Here is a 21,768-nt window from a genome sequence, read left to right on the forward strand (position 1 = left end):
GTTAATTTGTATAGCCATATTTTAAAATTATTTTCCTTAGAATGAAACGACTTACACTTCTTGGCAAGAATTATAAACTTTTACACATGTGTGATAATCAGACTTATAGATATCCTCAAACACATTTACAGTTTCATAATCAAAGATTTAGATTAAGCTTTTTAAGTAAGACCTACTGATTTAAACAATCTACCCAAATATGTGCAACGTCTACAAAATTAGCCTGCTGTCATTATTGTTGGTTTATAAACTCTTTGTTGTAATTCAAGTTCTAGAGATTATTACATGTGCTTTTATTATGTTAAATCTATCCATTTGCCCAGGAACGACGTGTTCCTGTCAAACAAATATAACTAGTGAATACGCTAGTACAATTACAAAGCCTAGGTTGGTTGCTTCATGCTTGCGTGAAAGGAAGTTGTAAGCTGAATAGGATTTTAAATAAGAAATACATTATCACGAAATCATTTGGAACGCTCAATTTATATGCGTTGCTACAGGACGAGTTTATTTAACCGAAATTAAATACATTTCTTTTCTAACATGAACCCGTTTTAAACATATTTTAGATTTAAAGGAACGAGAACCTTAACTTAAGAGTGAAGAAGATTACAGTATGCATGTAAACAAAACAATGAATGGTTTAGAATGAGATATACTTGGAATGAGTATAAGTTGAATTTTAATTATTAGTTAGTAGAAAATCGATTCAAGTAAGAGTTTTATGTGATGCCTTGTGAATCTATTTTAACCGACGTCACGGAATTATTATGAATCACTATCAAATGTTTTCTAACTATTTAACAATCAGTAGAAATAAAAGGGATTTTGATCAAACCACACTATTTCAGACAAACTGGATACATAAGAAGTAATATAATTCAAATTAATTAATTAATTATCCCATTACACAATAGAGTTTTAAATGGCTAAAAAGTTGAGATAGTAAATCATTTTAAAACGAAGAATGAATTCAAGGAGTGTAGTTCAAGAAATTGTAAAAAGAATATAATATAATAGTCTCTAAAAATTAGGCTTTTTCAAATCAATTAAAAACATTTTGTTTTGCACTCACCGGTAAATAAACAGAACTTAAAACGAATTCGTAGTATTTTAAGCCTTGAAGTTGCATTTGTGACGAAAACTGTCACCCTAAATCGTGGTCACTGTCTTATTTAATAATTCATTTAGCTATGACTATTTGTAGTTTGTCATATTAAAAAGAAAACAGATTATAATTAAAACATGATCTTATTCCGAACTTGGAAAGTTTTCATACCAAACACCTTCAAAATGTGTGAAGTTACTTCAGTTAAACATTATATGAAATAAATACAAACTCACTAATGGAAGTTGATTTTAACAGTACTATGTTATTGTTGTTGTTTTGTATTTTTCTCATAGCAAAGCCGCATCGATCTATCCGCTGTGTCGACGAGGAGAATCGAGTTCCTGATTTTAGTGTTGTAAATCCGTAGATCTACTGTTTTTCCAAGGAAGGAACTTTAACAGTACAGCGATCGTGTAAAATATAATAATAATTATGTTAAATGTCCAACGGCAAAGACACAAACTTATTACAAAACTTTAAACACACGTCATCTTTGAGGAGTTTACTTTTTTCTCCAACAAGTAAATTCAATCATCATAAATCAGAGATCCTTAGTGAATATACATGCAAACATAAAAATACAACAAAAAGGATGGTGATGTCTCTTTGATGTGACTTGGAGGTATCAAAAGTAAAGTAGATTTTAAAAATTTTACGGTAAGTACGCGAGTATTTTGTAACGTATGGATCTAATTTATTACTTACTTTTTACCTAAAGCTAGGAACTGGTAACTTACACTAATGTAACACGTAATGTTTAATGGAAAAATCTATAAGATCGAATATATACACATATGTAAGTTTCTCTTTGCAAATAGCGATAAAATGCTTTAAAAATATTAACAGTATCAAAACTAAACTCAATAAAGATAAAAACAGAGTCCAAAACTGGAGTTCTTAACTTTATACGTCATTGACTATTGGTTTCTATGTCTAACTTAATTTTTAGCTTCACTAATGTATGTGGATGGGTGTTCTTGAATTGTTATAGTTCGCAAGTTATAGTTTTCCCGTATTTCTTGAGGGAACTTCACTCATCAGTAAACAGTACAATATCGGAAAATGAACTATCTGTTGTTCTAACAGTAACTATAATTGATTATTATTCTATACAAAATTTATAAATCTTTAGATACTAGAATACACTCTATAACTTAGTAACCTACATACGCCATTTTATAAGAAAGTAAATAAACAAGTAAAACAAAAAACTTATCTCTAAGTAGAAAAACTATGTGGGGCTGACTACTGAACTTGGAAAAAAGAAACCAAACAAGACAGAGACTTAAGTGGACGTACCAATTGATCACGTAGCAGACTAAGCTGTCTTGACTCTAAATGTAAAATAAAATCCCTACGTTACTGGATTTCTCTCTGGCAAAACAAGTAGAACCAGAACGTTCAGTCGTGTACTTTATTGTAAAGTAGTCATAAAAGTAATATTCTACAGTTAACTAATAGAAAGCTGAGATTAAAATTCAAACGCTTAGCTTTCGATAGACAAAGTGGAAAAGCCAATAATATAGGAGTTTTATTATCCATATAAAGTCGAGAAGATTTAGTTTGCTACGTGCTCATTAACTGATACAGTCATATGTCCACTATCTTGTTTGGTTCCGTTTTTCAAGTTTAGTGACCAGCCCTACACAGCTTTCTTACATAGTGATAATTTTGTTTATATAATCAAGACTTCAAACCATTAGTACTTGGTGAAATTCTGTAATTACAAAAAAATAGAACACAGAACAGTTGCATGTTTCACAAATACTTCATGATTTCGTCAATAAAGGCATCATGATGGCAGATAATTCTAATAATATATATTTCCGAGTTGCTATTTTTTCAAGCAATTCTAGCAGTCTGCTCCTGTTAGAACCTTCCACCAGTCACAGAAAGGTACCATTATCTCTAAGTTCTATATAAGCAATAAACAACAATCATCACCAAAACAGCAAACCAACGGATGATCAAACTTAAAAACGAAGTCCGGTTTTTTCAACGGATAACATGCGTAAAATACACAAAAACAACTGCAATTATCACAATATAACTTGTAAAAGTGAACATAATTATCGATACATCGAGACTCAGATTTAAATTTAGGTACATTGTTAGGCCACATTAAATATTTGTGATTTAATCTGTTTGTGTAGTGTTCTATTATATAAACATGACAATGATTTTAAAATATCGTATAACTTTAGTATGATATACTGCAAAAAACAGTTAAAGAGTGTTTGAAGTTTATACTTATTTTGCTTTAACAAGGCAAAAACACTTATACAGTAATATCCATCACCCTTCATTTCATTCTTTTGTAAATTAGTCTTCTCAAAGTCTGCCCGCTTGTATGAAATGCAAATGATTGGTAGAGATAGCTCTACACCTTACATCTTATGATATTTTATCTGTATAGAATATGGACACCATGAACAGCATAGGAAGCTTGGTATTCATGCTCTGTGTGTGAAGTCGGAACATTAATCATATCCTGAGGCATTCTTAACCACTTCTCTGAGAAAGTTGGTTCCAGAATACCTTTAATGTCTGTAGCAAGTTGACGGAATGTAACCTGTACCAGCCCAGAGATTGCGCAGGCCACTCCATTTCGTCTTCTTCAATTAATATGCCAACCAATTCAACCTGATGGACAGGACCTATTAGGCTGAAGTCAGGGCTAATTGTAAAAACGTATTGCAATAGCAAGGGTCTATGATGTGTAGCATTTATGGTAGCGTTACGTAGTTTGTAAAAGTTAGAACATCCACCAGTGATTATTTTTGCCCAGATCATACCACAACGCCTTTATATTGTCACGCTCCTATGTAAGAAATGAGGTTGGATCTGATTTTTTATTTTCTCCAAATGAGTATATTCTTGTTATCTAACTGAAAGGTGAAATGCAAACGATCTGTAAAAAGAGTATTGCTCCAAAAGCCATAGATCCTCTGGATGTGTTCATGAAGCCATTACCATAAGACAAAAGCATTGAGTATATGACCTAAAGAGCTATTTTTGAGAAGTCTGTTTTTGACACGATGTCTAGTTACGGTGACAAACATCCGATTTAGTTTTAGACCGGGTACTCCAAGACTGTACTGAGTCAAACCTCGAGATAACGACCATTTGGTTGAACTACGAGAAATGGTTTGCCTTGTCCAGGTGTTCGAGTTAATACAGTTTAATAACAGTTTCGTATTGTTTTCAGATCATTTTTGCCAAGTTCGTACTAGTCTCATGTAATTGATTAATTTTATTCTTTTGATTACACTCCACGCCCAAATGTCTTCCTAGGGGTTTAGCCACGGTTCAATAACACTTTGTACTATATTAAACTTTGCAGTGATAGTTAAGACAATATTTTATTGTATATTTTATATACAAACGAGATATCTAACACCTGTCAGATATATTGGGTAAACAAATGTCTCTATTCCAAAGGTTTGGGTAATTATATGTATTCATGAATAAAAATATTGCTTATATTACAGCAAATATCTAAAATCTTTGTTTGATCTTGGTATTTTAAATTACCAAATAAATTGAAAACTTGCATAAATATAAACTGTTTTTTAAATCTACAAAAATAGTTTATGCTATATAACGGAATTAATACGAATTTAATATCTATATTTGTTTCAATTTAATATACAATTATAAATGTATACAACTTATATTGTTATGTGTGTATTGCGCAAATCCCGCCAATTCTCTAAATTTGTAGAAGATTCTGGAGTTTAAGAATCAACAATATATATATACGTACATAAATGCCAGTTTTATAGCCAACTGAATTTTCTAGGATTTCCCCTAATGAATGTAAAAGGTATATCCATTGCAGCACGCGGAAGACACTTTTAATATCGTTGGTTTGCTACAGTCAGTACACTATAAGCATCGATAGCAATAATTATGACAACTACAGATATTTGATCAGCAATGTTCATAGATTTCAAACAACACAAACGTCAGTGAATTAGCTTCAAAAGTTAATACTTCTAAGAGGATATTCCATATTTTCGTCGGGAAAAACACACGTGTGAATAAGCTTGTTTCTTTCCTGTCAAGTGAAGTGTACCTATGTATCAACAAAAAAGTAATTTTCGCCTTTGAATCGTCAAGAAAGTATTCAGTTCTAGACCGGATAGAAAACGTAATATTATTTGTAAGTTTGTAAAACTTTTGTACACAAATTATTATTTATAATTATCATTATTATAACTTGTGTTGTTAGTTGTATATTAAAATATATTTATGTTAAGAAAGAAACTTATATGTGTGAATTATGTTGGCAAATATTATAAGTCTGATACATATTGATATTCAATTAACTTCTAAATTGGCATGGCCTAGCGCGTAAGGCGTGCGACTCGTAATCCGAGGGTCGCGGGTTAGCGCCCGCATCGCGCCAAACATGCTCGCCCTCCCAGCCGTGGGGGCGTTATAATGTAACGGTCAATCCCACTATTCGTTGGTAAAAGAGTAGCCCAAGAGTTGGCGGTGGGTGGTGATAACTAGCTGCCTTCCCTCTAGTCTTACACTGCTAAATTAGGGACGGCTAGCACAGATAGCCCTCGAGTAGCTTTGTGCGAAATTCCAAAACTAACTAACTAACTTCTAAATTGGAATTAAAATTTACGAGTATTTGAAATCGTTAGACGTGAGGTACGTAACATGATAAATCAGAGATTCGTCCGAGATAAATTATTGTACGTAATATGTAATAAGGTTATCTCACAGATCCAAAATTACTTGAATTATTTGTTCCACTTTTCACAATTGAACAAGCTGATACTTCCTTTAACAATAAGATTAAATGAATTCATTTTACAAACAGCACTGGAAATTTTCATTGTATATGAACTTAATGAATTTTAGCTGATAACTTGTTCGATTGCTTGTGAAAATTAAAGAGTTGGATTACTTAGTAAGTAAAACTGATGTAAATAAATGGACAAATTGCTTTAAAAGTATTATCAACTCAGGTATTTGCGATTGTTAATGTGCAGATAGAAACTGCTGAAGTACAATACATAAATGTGGCTGCCAGCACTATGCATTATGCACTAACATCATTCATAATCAAAGTGAAGCAAAGTACTCTGTAGATAGTTTAATTTAACTATGTTTATACTACAGAACACATTTACCAAAGTAGCAGAGTAAACCTATACTTATAATGGTATATCTTGTAAATGTAAAAATATTTATGATATTTTTTTCAGACAAGATTTACAAGTAAAATATGCCATGGTAATATATGTTAATGTACAATAAATATGCGGTCTAAAATATTCAGGATTATTACGTTTTTTTATATTTAATATATCCAAGATAACAGTTCATCAAAATTGTGAAGGAGGTCCGGCATCGCCAGGTGATTAAGGCAACTGACGCGTAATCTGAGGGTCGTGGGTTCGAATCCTCGTCACATCAAACATGCTCGCCCTTTAGCCATGGGGGTGTTATGTGACGGTCAACTCCTCTTTTAGTTGGTAAAAGAGTTGCCCAACAGTTGGTGGTGGGTAATGATGACTGGTTGCCTTCCCTATAGTCTTACACTGCTATCTTAAGGACGGCTAGCGCAGATAACCTTCGTGTAGTTTTGCGCAAAATTCACAACAAACCGTTATGAAGGAATATCACCATTCCCACCTAATTTTGAAGATTTATTTCATGATGTAAGATGGTCTTTGAGCACTTTAAAATCAAACATTTTTTTACCGACTGCTAGCTTTTAGACTACTGCAGTCGAATGATGGTGTTTGACAGTGACTGTCATACACTGAAGGTCCCAAACTGTGTAACTGTGATTTTAGGCTACGGAACGTGAGGTGAACCCTCGAAACATTCAAGCATGCTATACTATAAAACATACTCGTAACAGGTCATTAGAAAAAAAACTACTTTATTGACTTTTTTGGAAAAAAATATTCTGCAAGTAAAACTCAGTTTATATTTTAAAACGTCCTATAAGAACTCTATACGGTTAAACGAATATATTTTTTAAATAAATTGGAACATTTACAGTTATTACATCTTTTATTAAACATATATGTATATTTTTTTATTGTAAAAACACAAAATTCGAATTTTAAGTATAAATTATTTTGTCTGTTTTTATACGGCAAATATTTTTATCCCACTTTTTACAAGAAAACTTTTGTCCTAATAAATGCACATACGATGTTTAGTTTCATATATTTACTTTTCTTATAAAATTCATTCCTCAATACTTACATTTGAAGTATTTAAAGGGAAGTAGACTAATTTCATTAAGTACAGTGCATTATGACTTGTATAAGGATACTGAACCTGAGTTTGTAAAATCAACAATTGTGAGAGTAGAAAAGTTATCTTTATTTGAATATTAAAATTAATGTTGTTTGATTTTATGCACAAAGCTACCGAAGACTTACTTTTTCTCTGCCCACTACGTGCATGGAATCCCAGACGTACCGCTGTACCACTGGAGAGCTCGAAGTAAGATCTCAAGTGTTTCTTTTAAGGTTAAAATTGATGAATTTTTTCCAAAGACAAATTATGGCTTTCGTCTCTATATCGTTCAACCATTTTGTTGTAGGAATGTATTGTCTTAGATATATACCCCCAGTTGTAATCGTAGCATTACTGCGTGTCGAATGTTCAATAATTCGTCGTAAACCAAGTATATGGAAGATAATTGTCTAACGAAACGTTTACGCGTTTTTCTTCATTTGAATGAGTAAAAGCTAACAAATCTAATGTTAAAGGCTTGTAAAACTATGATATATACAATTGTTTTTCTTTCTATCCTTCTATTAAGTAGGATGCAATGATATATTGCTTTATCATTCTTCGTAAATCTTCCTTTCTATCGCAAATGTTGTTGTTTTTTTAAAGCAGAGGTAAATGTGTGTCCTCTTTGCACTATTAGGGTGGTTTGACTTACTGTCTTATTTGCCAGAATCTGTGAATTTCGTTTAAAGTTTTCTGGTATACGAAAATACCATTAATATTCTATATAACAACTTATTTCTATTGTTTGATGTCGGTTTATATTGTTTTGAAAGTTTCACTGTGCTAAGACTTTAATTACTTGAGTGATGTTAGTAGGAAAAATGTGGTACCAACTTAGTAATTCACAAAGATTCCATTGTTACAATCAAAGGATTTTATTTTTAGTTGAGAACTGCAGTTACAAATGACCCTTTGTGTGATCGATTTGAAAATGAAAGTTAAAAAGTAATCAGTTGCACCAATACTAATGCGAAAAAGCTGACTATTTCTAAAATATTTATAAAATATTTTTCTAAGAAAGATCTATAAATAAATAAAGAACAAATAATCCAAGATGTAAACTTTGAACAATGATGTCAACCATATCTTCCAATTTAAAGCGGTTTCATTCATTTTGTCATGAAAGAATACTCCCTGATATACAAAGTGTAGTAATGGCAGTGTTAGAAGATAGTTTGTAATTACTTGTAGCAAAATTATGTTATTAGTTTAAACTGTTAAATTTTCAGGATTGTCAAAATGTTTTTTAGTGCTGTAATTCTTAATATTGTAAAGTATAACCCATTTTGTTGGAAAATATCTCTCTATAAAAACATTAAACTTACCCTGCAAAACTCCCGAGATTCCATTAAAGTTTGTGTAGTTCTTGAAGCTCGAGTACTTTTAAACTTAGTCAATTACTGCTTAGTGTTCAGATATTTCCAGCTAGCTACCAGAGATAAGCTCGTTTCTGTGTTTACATAACTAAGAGGTCTTGTTAAAATGGATTGTGTTGACAGACATTACGTGTTTTCGTATCGAAGAGAAAGTTAAATAATCTTTATTGATTTGTTGGGTTGGATTTCCAGAATATGTCGCAAGTAAGTGCATACTTACAAAAAGTTCATTTTTATTTCACATTAATCGTCAAATTCTATTTCTGAAAAAAAATCTGTATGTCCATGAACATTCAAATATAAAAATAAAACCTCGTCAAATACCAATACACGTACACCCAACGAGAACTGAAAAAAACCTCTCATTGATTCGCGGGTTCGAATCCCCGTCACACCAAACTTGCTCGCCCTTTCAGCCGTGGGAGCGTTATATATGACAGTTAATTCCACTATTCGTTGATAAAAGAGTAGCTCCAGAGTTGACAGTCGGTGGTGATGACTAGCTGCCTTCTCTCTAGCCTTACACTGGCAAGTTAGGGACGGCTAGCGCAGATAGCCCTCGTGTAACTTTGCGCGGAAATTCAAAACAAGCCAAACCAAAACTTTCATTGATAGCACCTTTTTTAAGGGAGAAACTGCTTGATTTCTGTCTGCTTTGAAACAGTTTTTGTGACCAATCTGAAATAGATCTGACAAACATTACAGAATTCTTCATGATGAAATAACTTAAATAAGATCTGTGACTGTTTAAAATTTATTTTATAGCATTTTACGTTGTTTCGTACAGCTGTTCATGAACAAGATTTTGAAAATACATTTTAAATGTTTTTTCGTCAGTAAGTGAATTTTATTTTAGTTTTTATTAGTAAGATTCAGTTTTTCGTAAATTAAGAGTATTTTCAGGCCATCATATTACTAAAGCTGAAAATTACGATAGAAATTACTTTTAGAGTTGAATACATGTTAAAATTTTACATATTAAATCATATTTTAACATACTCTAGGCTTTTGCACTTACAACTAAAAACAGCATTAATGATCTAAAGTTTTGTCTCATTTCTGTTACAAAAGCATTTATTAACCATAGAATTAATGATGAGACTTATCGATTTTTTAAACATACTCGTATAGTCTACTCAAATGCACCTAATTGCTGGTTACAGGGTTCTTATTAACATATGAATTTACACACACAAAAATGAACCAAAAATTATTGTAATTAATTTCATTAATTATTACTGGAGACCTTTATGTGCTTTGCATACAAAATGAGTGATTTCATCCATTTTCGTTTTGTTAGTTCTTTACGCTGCGTGTTGTATCAGGCAAAAACGTGCATTGCTTTAATATCATATAATGTATCACGTAGGCTCTACCGTTACTGAACGCTATACAAACAAGTCGGTAAATTGAAGTTAAACATGTATGCATGAGTTCCAGTTTGATGGCGTAAAATTCAGTTTTCATTACTGAATGTTTATACATGGTGTTAGGCTGCAGAACAAAACTTAGAATTATACTGAGGCTACATGACAAAATGATGTTAATATGATTGAACCAAAGTTGTCTGCATCAAGAACTATTCGTCAAATAGATATTATTCACAAACCCAAACGGTCACGTTATGAGACACTTGAAACTGCATATCGCTTACTTTTTAACGTACTTTTATATTGTAAATTAATCTGCTAAGGTGATATGAAAGTTGGAACTAATTACGTGAATCATTATTGCATGATTTTCAATGTATCTTCTCCCGTGACTTGAGACATGTTTCATTAGTAAAGCGACATAAAGTTGATGGATAGTTATGTCCATCTTGATAATTATCATAGAAAAGTTATGTGTAACCTTTGTTACTGTTAAAATTAGTTGTTAATTTTAACACTGCGATAAGTGGGTTAACAATGCATATTTTGCAAAAAGATAATTTTTGTTAAATACAGTACTAAATTAGATTCTTCTTGAAAATATTCTAGAAAACTTGATTCTTATTATAAATGGTGTAAATAAATGGATTCTTACTGTAAATGAAGTAGAAAGGTAGACTTCACTTGTTAATACTATGTAGATATTTACCACTAGGAAGACCATTATAGTAAGAATGTTTTAAACTAACGTCGTGAGTGTTGAGTAAATATACTTTCTGAATTGCCTTAATGCCATTGTTTGTTAGTCTGATTTGTTTGTTTTTCTTTTGTAATTTGTTTTTGTACGCTTGTTTCGCTGTCTAACAAGCGTTGTCGATGGGTGATGTTGACTAATTGCCTTCTTTCTGGTCCATCACTTTAAAATTACAGAAGGTTAGCTTCGAGAGAAATTCAAAAAACAAGCGTTTGACATCATTACATGTCAGCATTATTTCTGAAATAAGCTAAGACTGTGGTTCTTTGCGTAATGCTACTAGATATAATCAACACATTGATCTAAATAGAATTAACTATTTATAACGGATTTTCAAAATAGTAGGAAATTAGTTTTATAGATGAAGATATAAAATTGCACAATATATTTTTTTTTAAATCAACCAAACAAACCAGTAGAAACAATCAATGACAATTTAATGTAAAGGTAATACAGGGTAATAATGCTGCAACAGAATCTTGTATTTAAATTCCCCCAAGAAACTCGAAAGTTCTAATTTGTCAATGAGACACTACCATCAAGTACCTTTTAAGACATTACATTTTTGTAATTTTCTATTCAGAAAAATTACAGCATTATATAATTAAAATAATAAACCATTTGATCTATAAATGACTAAAATGAAAGGAGAATGAAAATACTTTAATACTTAAATTATACACCTAATGTAAAAATATACACAGTTTGAAACACTACATATTAAACAAAAGACATCTTATTTTAAAACGAAATACATATCTAAGATATTTCCACCTGGATAAAGCTAATATGTAACTACTGATAGAATAAAGATTTTTTTTGTTATATATATCCTTTTTCTGGCAGTCCATTCACTTTATTATGGATAAAAATGAAAAGTTTACACACAGACCTAAAGTCTAAAGAACTTGCATGAATAACTTATTTCAATATACTGCCTAATACACATACAAATCTTGATTTGAAGTTTCGACTAATGGAGTTTCATGACGCTCCTTACTTCTTGTAACATGGTAATGAGAAATCCTTACACTGAAGATCAAAGAAATATCATTCTTTAGAAAAGCTTATCAATATCATGTGAAGCAGCTTGCTCAAGCAGAACCAAAAAGCATTAGATGTGTGTGCTTGAAGAAAGAAGAAAAGTTGCTGTCTCAAATCTTGTCTGGTAGATACTCATTTGTCAACATTGAATCTTGTTGAATAACATTCGCCTGACTAGGTTGTTCACTACCAAGCCTTGTCGATAAAATGCTTAATAAATTTTGCATTAAATTTTGAGACACATTTTGAGATGTACAATAAGGACTAAGAATAAAGAAAAAATAATGGGCTATCTATTCACTGAACTTTGGATCATCGTATACGTTCTATAAAGGTTGAGTATGTTGTATTAAAAATATTTTGAAGCCTCTCCACGTCCTTTCAGTACATGTCCACACGTTCAATTATGCTGTAGTTCACGACCGTACATTTCGACAATATCTCTGTAGCGTAGGTTCCGACTTAAAACATTCGTGTTCCAAAGCACACGACTCCTCTCTGCATGATTTCCATAATACATCTATTGTTTAAGGACGACTGCTTCTTATCGCCTGTTTCAAAAGTCAGATCGTACAAAAGATGTCCATAGGCGACTTCACCAGTATGTTTTTTTTTCTTAAATAATATTATTACCTGTTTCTAGCTCCTTGATACATGCGACAGTTACCCATAGGTTTAACTCGAGCCTTATCTTAGTGAACACATACCCTGTTAGATTCCTTTCTAGACGAAGATCATTTTGATTCTGTTATTGACTAGTACAGCGGTAAGTCTACAGATTTACAAATCTAAAATCAAGGGTTCTATTCCCTTTGGTGGACTCAGCAGTTAGCCAATGTGGTTTTACTACAAGAAAAACACACACTATTTCCTGTGTCACGGGGAAGATATTCGTGTTCGTAGATTTTTACAGCCTACAAGAAGGCACGCTTCTCTTACAACGAGTTCGTATACACCTTGTTGCAGATCTATCTCTAAGTCATCCTTACACACAAGATTGATCTCTACTACTTTTCTTCTCCATTATTATCAAGTATTTGGAATAACTCCGCCTTGGAAATATTAAGCCTTTGATCTATGTCAGCGTCATAATCTGACGAATGAATATTTTTGTCAGAAAATATTGTTACATACTCTTAGAGCGATCAGTGTCCAGTAAGACACTACTTTGAAATGCCCAATAATGTTAAAATGTAGTTCTGATACAATCTGCTTCACTTAATTTTATATTGGCTGTGGTTGTCATGTGATGTGCTTATTTACATATTCAGAATCGTTTTAATACAACGTACTTGCTTAACCCTCTCTACTGTACTCCACAAGTACATGTGGGTAATTCATATCTTTGTGTATGAATATACATAAGTAAAGAAAATGATTTCACATAAACCTTGAAGTATTTTGCATAGGTTACGCTAGTATTTGGTAAATTACCAGCTGTTTAAGTTATATACAGTCAGCCTCCAGAAAATATTATGAATTAAGCTTACGTTATCTGGAGCAAGTAAAATTATCCTTAACGATGCAATTTTGTGTAACAATGATTCTCATATAAGCGTTTATTACCTGAAAGTTTTCGTTATGTATGATAAAGAGACATTGATGCAAAACGACTTTTGGTTTGTTTCGTTCTGCTTAATTATCATGTAATATGTGATATATTATACTTGCTAAAAATGTAAAAAGGCGATGATTTGAGCGCAGTCTTGCAACTAAAGTTAAACGTTTTTCATTTATCTTGTTATATTACGATGGGTTTTCCCTTATAACAACATTGCTAAGAATTTGCGTCCGTAGTTGAGTGCAGGTATACTCCTAAAGAAATCTATAACGTTATTACGTTTAAAGGACGCCTCCCCTAATACAGCGGTATGTCTCCGGATTTACAACGCTAAAATCAGGGGTTCGATAACCCTTTGTGGCTTTGCAATACGAAAAACACACACACACTTTTAAATTAAATGTATCTTTCAATCAGTGACGTAAACTTTTTTAGTAAACATAATTTTTAATTATGATTAATTATTTATATATATACCTTTTTTGCAATCTAATTGCTTTTTTCAAATTTTACATAGTTATTTACCCTTATCGAATGTAACTCATATCTGGCATTATATAATTCGAGGTCTGCTAGATAGATTATTATTATTATTTTAATTAAGTTATACTGAAATGAAAAACAGGTGCTTTTTAGAAGCAAAGGTTGTTTTAGAATATTGCAATATAATAAATTTGATAGAGAAACGTCTAGAAGTTAAAAATTATACACAGTTAGTGAAAATATAAAACAAATCAATCATCTGCAGATATTATTTTGTAATAAATATTTTTTCTTAATATGACAAAGAATTTATTAAGATCTTTTAATATTTTCTGTAAAACATTATTTAGAAGAAAATTCGACGAAACTTTATTCACACAAATCTAAAATTTTTAACTCACGTCAAACATAAAGAGTCAGCGAGGTTCGATTTCCCGTAGTGTAAAAAGTACGGACTGCTCAGTGTATAGGTTTGCGTTAAAACAAAGAGACAACTCACAAAAGAATCCAATAAGCAAGGAGAATAAAACTGAAAACTTTGAAAACTGCATGTGCTATTTTTTTAGTCTTCAACTTTAATGAGATTCAGATACGAATACAAATTTTATGAATACTTGGTTGTCTCTGTTTCGTCTCACTTTTTGTACGTCACACTCTAAATAGCAGTTAAGAAACTATAAGTGTGCCAAGCGTGCCCCAGGAGTTATCGTGACGAATTGTAGATCTATATGTCCTTTACCGCTGAAAAGAGTCCCGCCGTGCACTTCGTGGTCGTAGCTACAGTGTAGAGGTGACGATCTCAGAACGACTGGCATGAGTATTAACACTTTTACTGATAAGGAGAGAACAAGTTTCGACCTTCCTAGGTCATCTTCAGGCTGAGAAAAAAAAAAAAAGGTCAAAACGTTGTTCTCTCCTTATCACTAAAAGTGTTTAAACTCATACCAGCCGTTCCAAGATACATTTTTATTACAAGCGGGTTTCTCGTCATCAAGAAAGGTGGCAATCAAATCTCATTGTTCAGTCAGGCAAGAATAGCCCAAAAGTTGACAGTTGATACTGCTGACTAGCTACCTTTCCACTACTTTCTTAGGTCCAAATTAAGAAACACTAGTCCAGATACCCCTTGAGTAGTTTTTTGCGCAAACATCCGAAAAACAAAGAAGACACTTAGAACCGGAACAGATATTTTACTTTGATCTGCAACTCTTACTTGATTTTTAATTTTTTAAAGGACATGTTTCATTGCAGTAATAAAAATACAAAATGGAATGTGAAGTTTAAATATCAAATTAATTAGTAAAGTAAAATACTTTAATACATAAAATGATTCAAACTACGAATAAATTACTAGAATGTGTACTTATTAGAACAGTTTTAGTTGGAGAAATCACTGTAAATTATTTAAATCATAGTTTTTCTTTGGTTTTCTTAATTAATGGGCTTTATTTAATGAAACGTTTTCGGTCTTCTAATCCAACCATGATGATGGTAAATATGTTAATTGATATTTTGTATTCTGTGTTTCATTCAAGTGACCAAATTTCCAAAAAATAAGGTTTTGTTAAGTAAAGAGTTTGTAAATGAAATTTAATTTGGAAAATATATATCTGTAGCTTTATAGCCATTACACTTGTATTTCTGTATAATCAAATGTTTATATGGCTGAAACTGACAGTTTTCAAAAATTAATCTCGACATCGATGTAATAATTCCGATCGTTAAAAAAATGCAAAAAATACTGAGATTTCTCAAAACCCTAAGTGGTCAGAATATAATATCAAAAGCTGTTTTTGATCAAATATCCCCAAGTGGCACAAGATCAAACTTTTCTCTGTGTCCAACCCAAGACTGTCCTGCTCTTTTTAATTAAGTTTTTCTGTTAGATCCAGTAATAATAACCTCGCGAAATTTTATATTCCTTTCTTTAAACTCTTGACTTTTAACAAATTTAACTGACACATTTGTTTCACCTTTCTTAATGAGATATCCTCTGCTTATAAATATATTATGGCTATTCTCAGTATCGAATCTTACTATTTAAATATTTCCTGGACAAATCTTTGAAATAACTCTCACAGTTTCTTCTAGATTAGCATCGATCTTTAATTTTTTTCACTCTCGCCACAAAAAAATTTTGTCTTTAAGGTTGGAACAAATATATTTCCCTCCTAGAGAACCTCACAATTATCTTCACCACCACAACCAAACATGGTTTCTTCCTGATTTTAAACCAGTGTTATACAGATGCTATTTAGTGAGCATGATTTTAACGTTTCGTTAGCTCAATCTTGTTTTAAAATTCCTAACATAAGCAAATTCCCAGCACCTCAAAATAAAGTTTACGTCTGAATTTTGGGGAAATGAAGTTATTTTTCTTGGATATCACCATAATTGAGAAGAAAAAAAGATAATTTTCTACTGCATATACAATAAGAACATCTTAGCTGGTTTCTATACCAAATATATATCCTTGATTCCATGTAAGTTCAATCGTAATCTAATCATATCTATTTTAATTATAATATTTAATATGTGACTTTGTTACACTCAGCTACAAGAATAAATTAAATTACGTTTATACATCAATTTTTAAAACACAATAGCTACCACAAATTTTCTGACTTGCCTCAAATGTAAATTCTTCAAATATAAATTCCCATCTTGTATCAAATTCTGTACTGTTCTCAAATTTCTTATTATCTGTCTATCTCTGAGGGATTCTCTAAGTTTAGAGTTAAAAGTAATCTTTAAATTGACAAAACTATATTTACTCCTAGGTGCAACTCAGATTTTCTCTGGACCTAGCTCATTTTGTTTTCACGATTTACATGCAAAAGCACGAGTATTTATAACTTCAAGCTCACATACGTAGACAGCACTAATGCCATTTACAACCAAAATCTATGGGCATTTAAGAGTTTCCAGTAGAGCCAACTTACGCTTAATGAAATTCATTACTCAGTTTTTAATCACTCGAAAAAAAACTTCACTAATCATAACATATCAACTAATCAATTTACCATTATTGCCACTGGATTTACGAGCTTCGAACTTCTTATCAAACTTCTAATTAATTTTCAAACATATTAAATAATATTTAAAAAATATTATAATCTTTGCTTGTTACAACACTTTTTGTGAAATATTGGCCAAACAATGTGTTTGAAAAATCACTAATTTTCTATGCTAAACATATATGAAACATCTACAGCAATTAGTTGGATTAATTGCAAAACTGAATGTATGTTTGTTTCTATTGTTATATATGATTACATATCTTTAAAAATCCTATAACCAACAATTTGGTACGTAAATGACTTAGAAAAATTAAGATAAATAGTCAATGAGGTCCATATAGCTCAATGGTAATTGTAGGTTTAAAATTCATCTTATTACTATCTCTACAACTATTCTATTAAATACATTGCTAAATAACCGATTCTCTACATTCGGGATAATATAGTAGTATTTTATTTTGAGTTAGTATTATTTTGTATATAAAATGTCTTTCATGACTCTTGTAACGGATTTACTACTATATATTTATTTTAATATCGACGTTTGTTTAGTTAAGTATGTTTTTAAAAATGTATGGAATGTACACTGTTAAATGTGTACTGCGACATTCTCAAGTGTAAAAACCAACAATATATGTTTCAAGCACTAGTGTGTTCTTGCCAACAAAAATTTCTAGAACTTCGCCTTTACCTTCATAAACCAACGCACCTACAGTTAGTATACCGTAAAACTCGGAAGCTATAACTGTGATGAACGTTTATTAATCGGAACTGTAGATATTTGACCAGGAAAGTTTATAGATTTCGAATATTACAAACTATTTAACTTCAGTGAATTAACTACGGACGTTTGTATTTCTACGAGGACATTACATACATTCCTTGGTGAAAAACTCACCTGTGCTCAATGAAGAATCTAGCTAGTTTCCCGTTGAAGAAAGTGTGCCTGTATCAACATAGAATTAATTTGCTCATCATGAACTGCTGATAAAATATTCAGTTCCAGATCACATATCTTGGTAAGTTTGTAAAACTTTTGTCTATAAATCATTACTTAAAAACCGCTTGTAATACCTGTTACAATAAGGTGTATTATTATTTGTATAATAAAATATCCTTGTGTTAAGAAATAAAATTGTCTGTGTATCAATCTTGATGGCAAATATCATAGATTATATATATATCGACATTCAATTAACTTCTAAATTAAAGTTAAAATTGTTGGTTATTTCAAATCGTAACACTTAACGTACGTAACATAAAAGAGCGGAGACTCGCCCGTTATAAATTATAATATGTAATACCATAAATGTTTAATCCGATATATATTAGGTGATTGTCCTGACCATTCCATAACATCAATTCTCTTATTTGCAAGATATCTTTTAACGAGACATTCGACTCGTAATCTGAGGGTCGCGGGTTTGAATCCCCGTCGCATCAAACATGCTCGCTCTTTCAGCCATGCGGGTATTACGTGACAGTCAATCCCACTATTTGTTGGTAGAAGAGTACCCCAAGAGTTGGTTTACACTGCAAAATTACGGACGGCTAGCGCAGATAGCCCTCGTGTAGCTTTGAGTAAAATTCAAAAACAATAATTGTTTATACAGATTACTATTGTTGCTATTTTTATTAATACCATTATGTTTTATTGTTTTATTAATTAACGAACATAAACAGTATTCAATAATTAATAAAACTATAAAACATTTATTAAAAAAAATAAAGCGTGGTCTGCATGAATGGTGGTAAGTCGATATGTTTGGTTTGTTAATTAATGACCGTTTTGCTACAAGAATAACACATGTCTCATAACTTCCAAATTTAACCAATATTTTCTCAAGGTGTCTTGTTATTGGAAAAGTGATGGAAGTGAAGAGGACTTAACGAATAGAATAGGGTAACTTTATTTACAGAAATAAAACGTAATTCACCTAAGATTAAAACTGTTTTACTAAAACTCTACAATACTGTCTGTATTTAATGGTAGGGGTCAAATACTCGAGTATTCGATGGGAAAGACGTAACTCTTTGTCAACTTATAAAATATTTAAAAACAGTTAATGACCGCATTAAATTTCCCAGTGTCTTCGGTTATCATTAGACATTTGTAACTCAACTAAATACGTGTATATATTTTGTCCAAGTAAAACTCTAAAGTTTCTACATCCAAGAAACAAGAACTGTGATGAAATTCTCGTTGTTATTCTGTTTTGGTTCGAAGGCAAACAGACACACTTTAAGACTAGCATTTCATAATATGACAAAATAATTATAAGATTTATCATTGTATAATAATACTTCATAATCACATCATACTTGGATTATATGTAACAAAAAACAGAGATTATGTTATCTTAATCTAAAACCTGTGAAAAAATGCTCAAGATTGGTTATTGGCTATTTGTGGCCAATAAAATCGAACAAAATTGATCATTTTTATATTACCTACTAGTCACACTAGTATCATGTTTTCTTACTTGTAGAATGCATAAATCAAAAAGTTGAATCATGTTATTTCCATACTGATAGCACCTACTTTAACCTTAACCACGAATTATTAGCTTTTCTACATAACCTTGGCATGTAAACTCTGAAAATAATTCATTAAGTATTCTATACTAGGCCTCTATCTTCAAGTTAGCATGTAAACGTAATAACAATTTTAGTTATTCTATAGAACTGTGGCATAAAAGCTTTTTTTTATTTTTTTGTTTTTGAATTTCGCACAAAGCTTCTCGAGGGCTATCTGTGCTAGCCGTCCCTAATTTAGCAGTGTAAGACTAGAGGGAAGGAAGCTAGTCAGCACCACTTACCGTCAACTCTTGGGCTACTCTTTTACCAACGAATAGTGGGATTGACCGTCAAATTATAACGCCCCCACGGCTGAAAGGGCGAGCATGTTTGGTGCGACCAGGATTCGAACCCGCGACCCTCAGATTACGAGTTGAACGCCTTACTTGGCCATGCCGGAGAAGCTTTTAAAGGAATACATTCAATCATTCTTTTACTTTTCTTACAGCAGTAACCGTATCGGTTAGAAATTTACGTTAGAGATAGCAAATTCTATTTTTTAAAGTTATGTTTTTGTTTGTCGTTCATTTGTTATTTTCTTCTATCATTTAGTTTATTTGTAATTTTTTTCAGTTGTATTAAAACGCTAACTCGCCTTTTGACTAATTATTTGTATTATGATGAAACTGACACCTAGCAGCGACATACAGATACTATTAAGGTAGCAAAACATAAGGTAAGTTTATGATCACATGAGTTGTACTCTCGTTACCTACTCAATGAATAAATACCCTGTGAGAAGCTTTAAGATAGAGTATCAAGAGATAGTTAGCGAACGACACAGTTAGTTAATTGCTTCTGTTTATCACTCCATATTGCTATTAATATTGAAAAGTACTTCTGTGCTGCCGTGTGTTTTGGAAGATATGTTTCTTCTTTGTAGTTCTTTGTCCTGATTCCAGTATTTCGAATAATATTCCTATTTTGTAATCTGTTGTTTCTTAACATTAGCTTCAAGTACTTGCCAGGCAAATGTTTATTAACTTTGTTTTTGTAAATGTTGAATTTATTTCTCAGTGTTGTTATAGTTCAATAAATTGTTTTTTTGTTGAACTCTGGCTGTAGTATATATTTTAAACAGTTACAACATCAAAGCATGGAGATGTGTCCATAATCTCAAAAACAGAAATATGTGAATTTGTTATCTGTGTAAAATGATATATGTATGTATTGTGGCAGATTTACTAATATATATGTATTTTAATATCGATGTTTGTTTTATTTAAATATATATATTTATACATGCATGTAACTGTTACTGTTAAACCTGTAATACGAAATTTCCGCCTATTCACTAAAGTTGAAGAAAATTCTCGAGTCTAAGAATCAACAATGTATGTGTATTTAAATTCCAATATTGTTGTGCAGGTTGAAATTAATAGAATCACACCTAACGCTTATAAAGAACAATCAGCACAACCCACCAAGAGACAGTATGTATTAGTGCTTTACTATACAGTAGTTGGTATACTATAAACCTCGAAAGTTATAAATGTGACTGAAGCTTATTAATCGGGAATTTCAGTTATTTGACCAGGAACATTTACACATTACGAACCATTTAACTTCAGAAGATTAGCATTGGGCTGTAGTATTTTTACAAAGACATTATATAAGTTCAGCTGCGAAAAATTCATGCATGATAAGCTAGCTTCCCATTAAGTGAACTGTACCGATAACAACTCGAAAGTATTTCACTCATCGTGAACCATCGATAGGATATCAATGAAATACTGGATTAGATAGTTAGTTGGTTGGTTGGCTATCTGCACCATGCAAAAAAAAAAAAAATTTAAAATAAAAGCAAATTTATAAAAATATGTAGAAAATAATCATGCAAAAATAAAACAAAGTCCAGTTTTCGAATCAAACATTTAAATAGAGATAAAAAGATCAATGGTCCTTAAAAACTTAAAAATGCAACTGAGGTGGATAGTGTCACCATCACAAATGACACTGTCCGACGTCAAGATGAGCCCATGGTAAAAATATGTCTAAAAATGGTGCCATCATTCACGGTCGTAACTAGAGCATGACAGTAAGATGTGGACTACGGTGACTTGAGTGCCACACAGACCACACATTGGTGCATCGATCCCAGATAAAAGGAAATGGTGAGTTAAAATTGGGACCAATGTATAGCCTACCTAGAACAGCTTCCTTCTTCCGATCTTTACGAAAACAAGACGGCCA

The 21,768-nt window shown here is 31.6% G+C and overlaps 1 protein-coding gene across 4 annotated transcripts in view; it reads right to left on the reverse strand.

Annotated features, from left to right (window-relative positions):
* LOC143252838 (cell adhesion molecule Dscam1-like) overlaps positions 1 to 21,768 on the reverse strand; it is a 240,897-nt gene that overhangs the window by 143,462 nt on the left and 75,667 nt on the right. The gene's annotated exons all lie outside the window — the stretch shown is intronic.

The sequence above is a fragment of the Tachypleus tridentatus genome, chromosome 6 (genome assembly GCF_004210375.1).
Source record: "Tachypleus tridentatus isolate NWPU-2018 chromosome 6, ASM421037v1, whole genome shotgun sequence".
Classification (NCBI taxonomy): domain Eukaryota; kingdom Metazoa; phylum Arthropoda; class Merostomata; order Xiphosura; family Limulidae; genus Tachypleus; species Tachypleus tridentatus.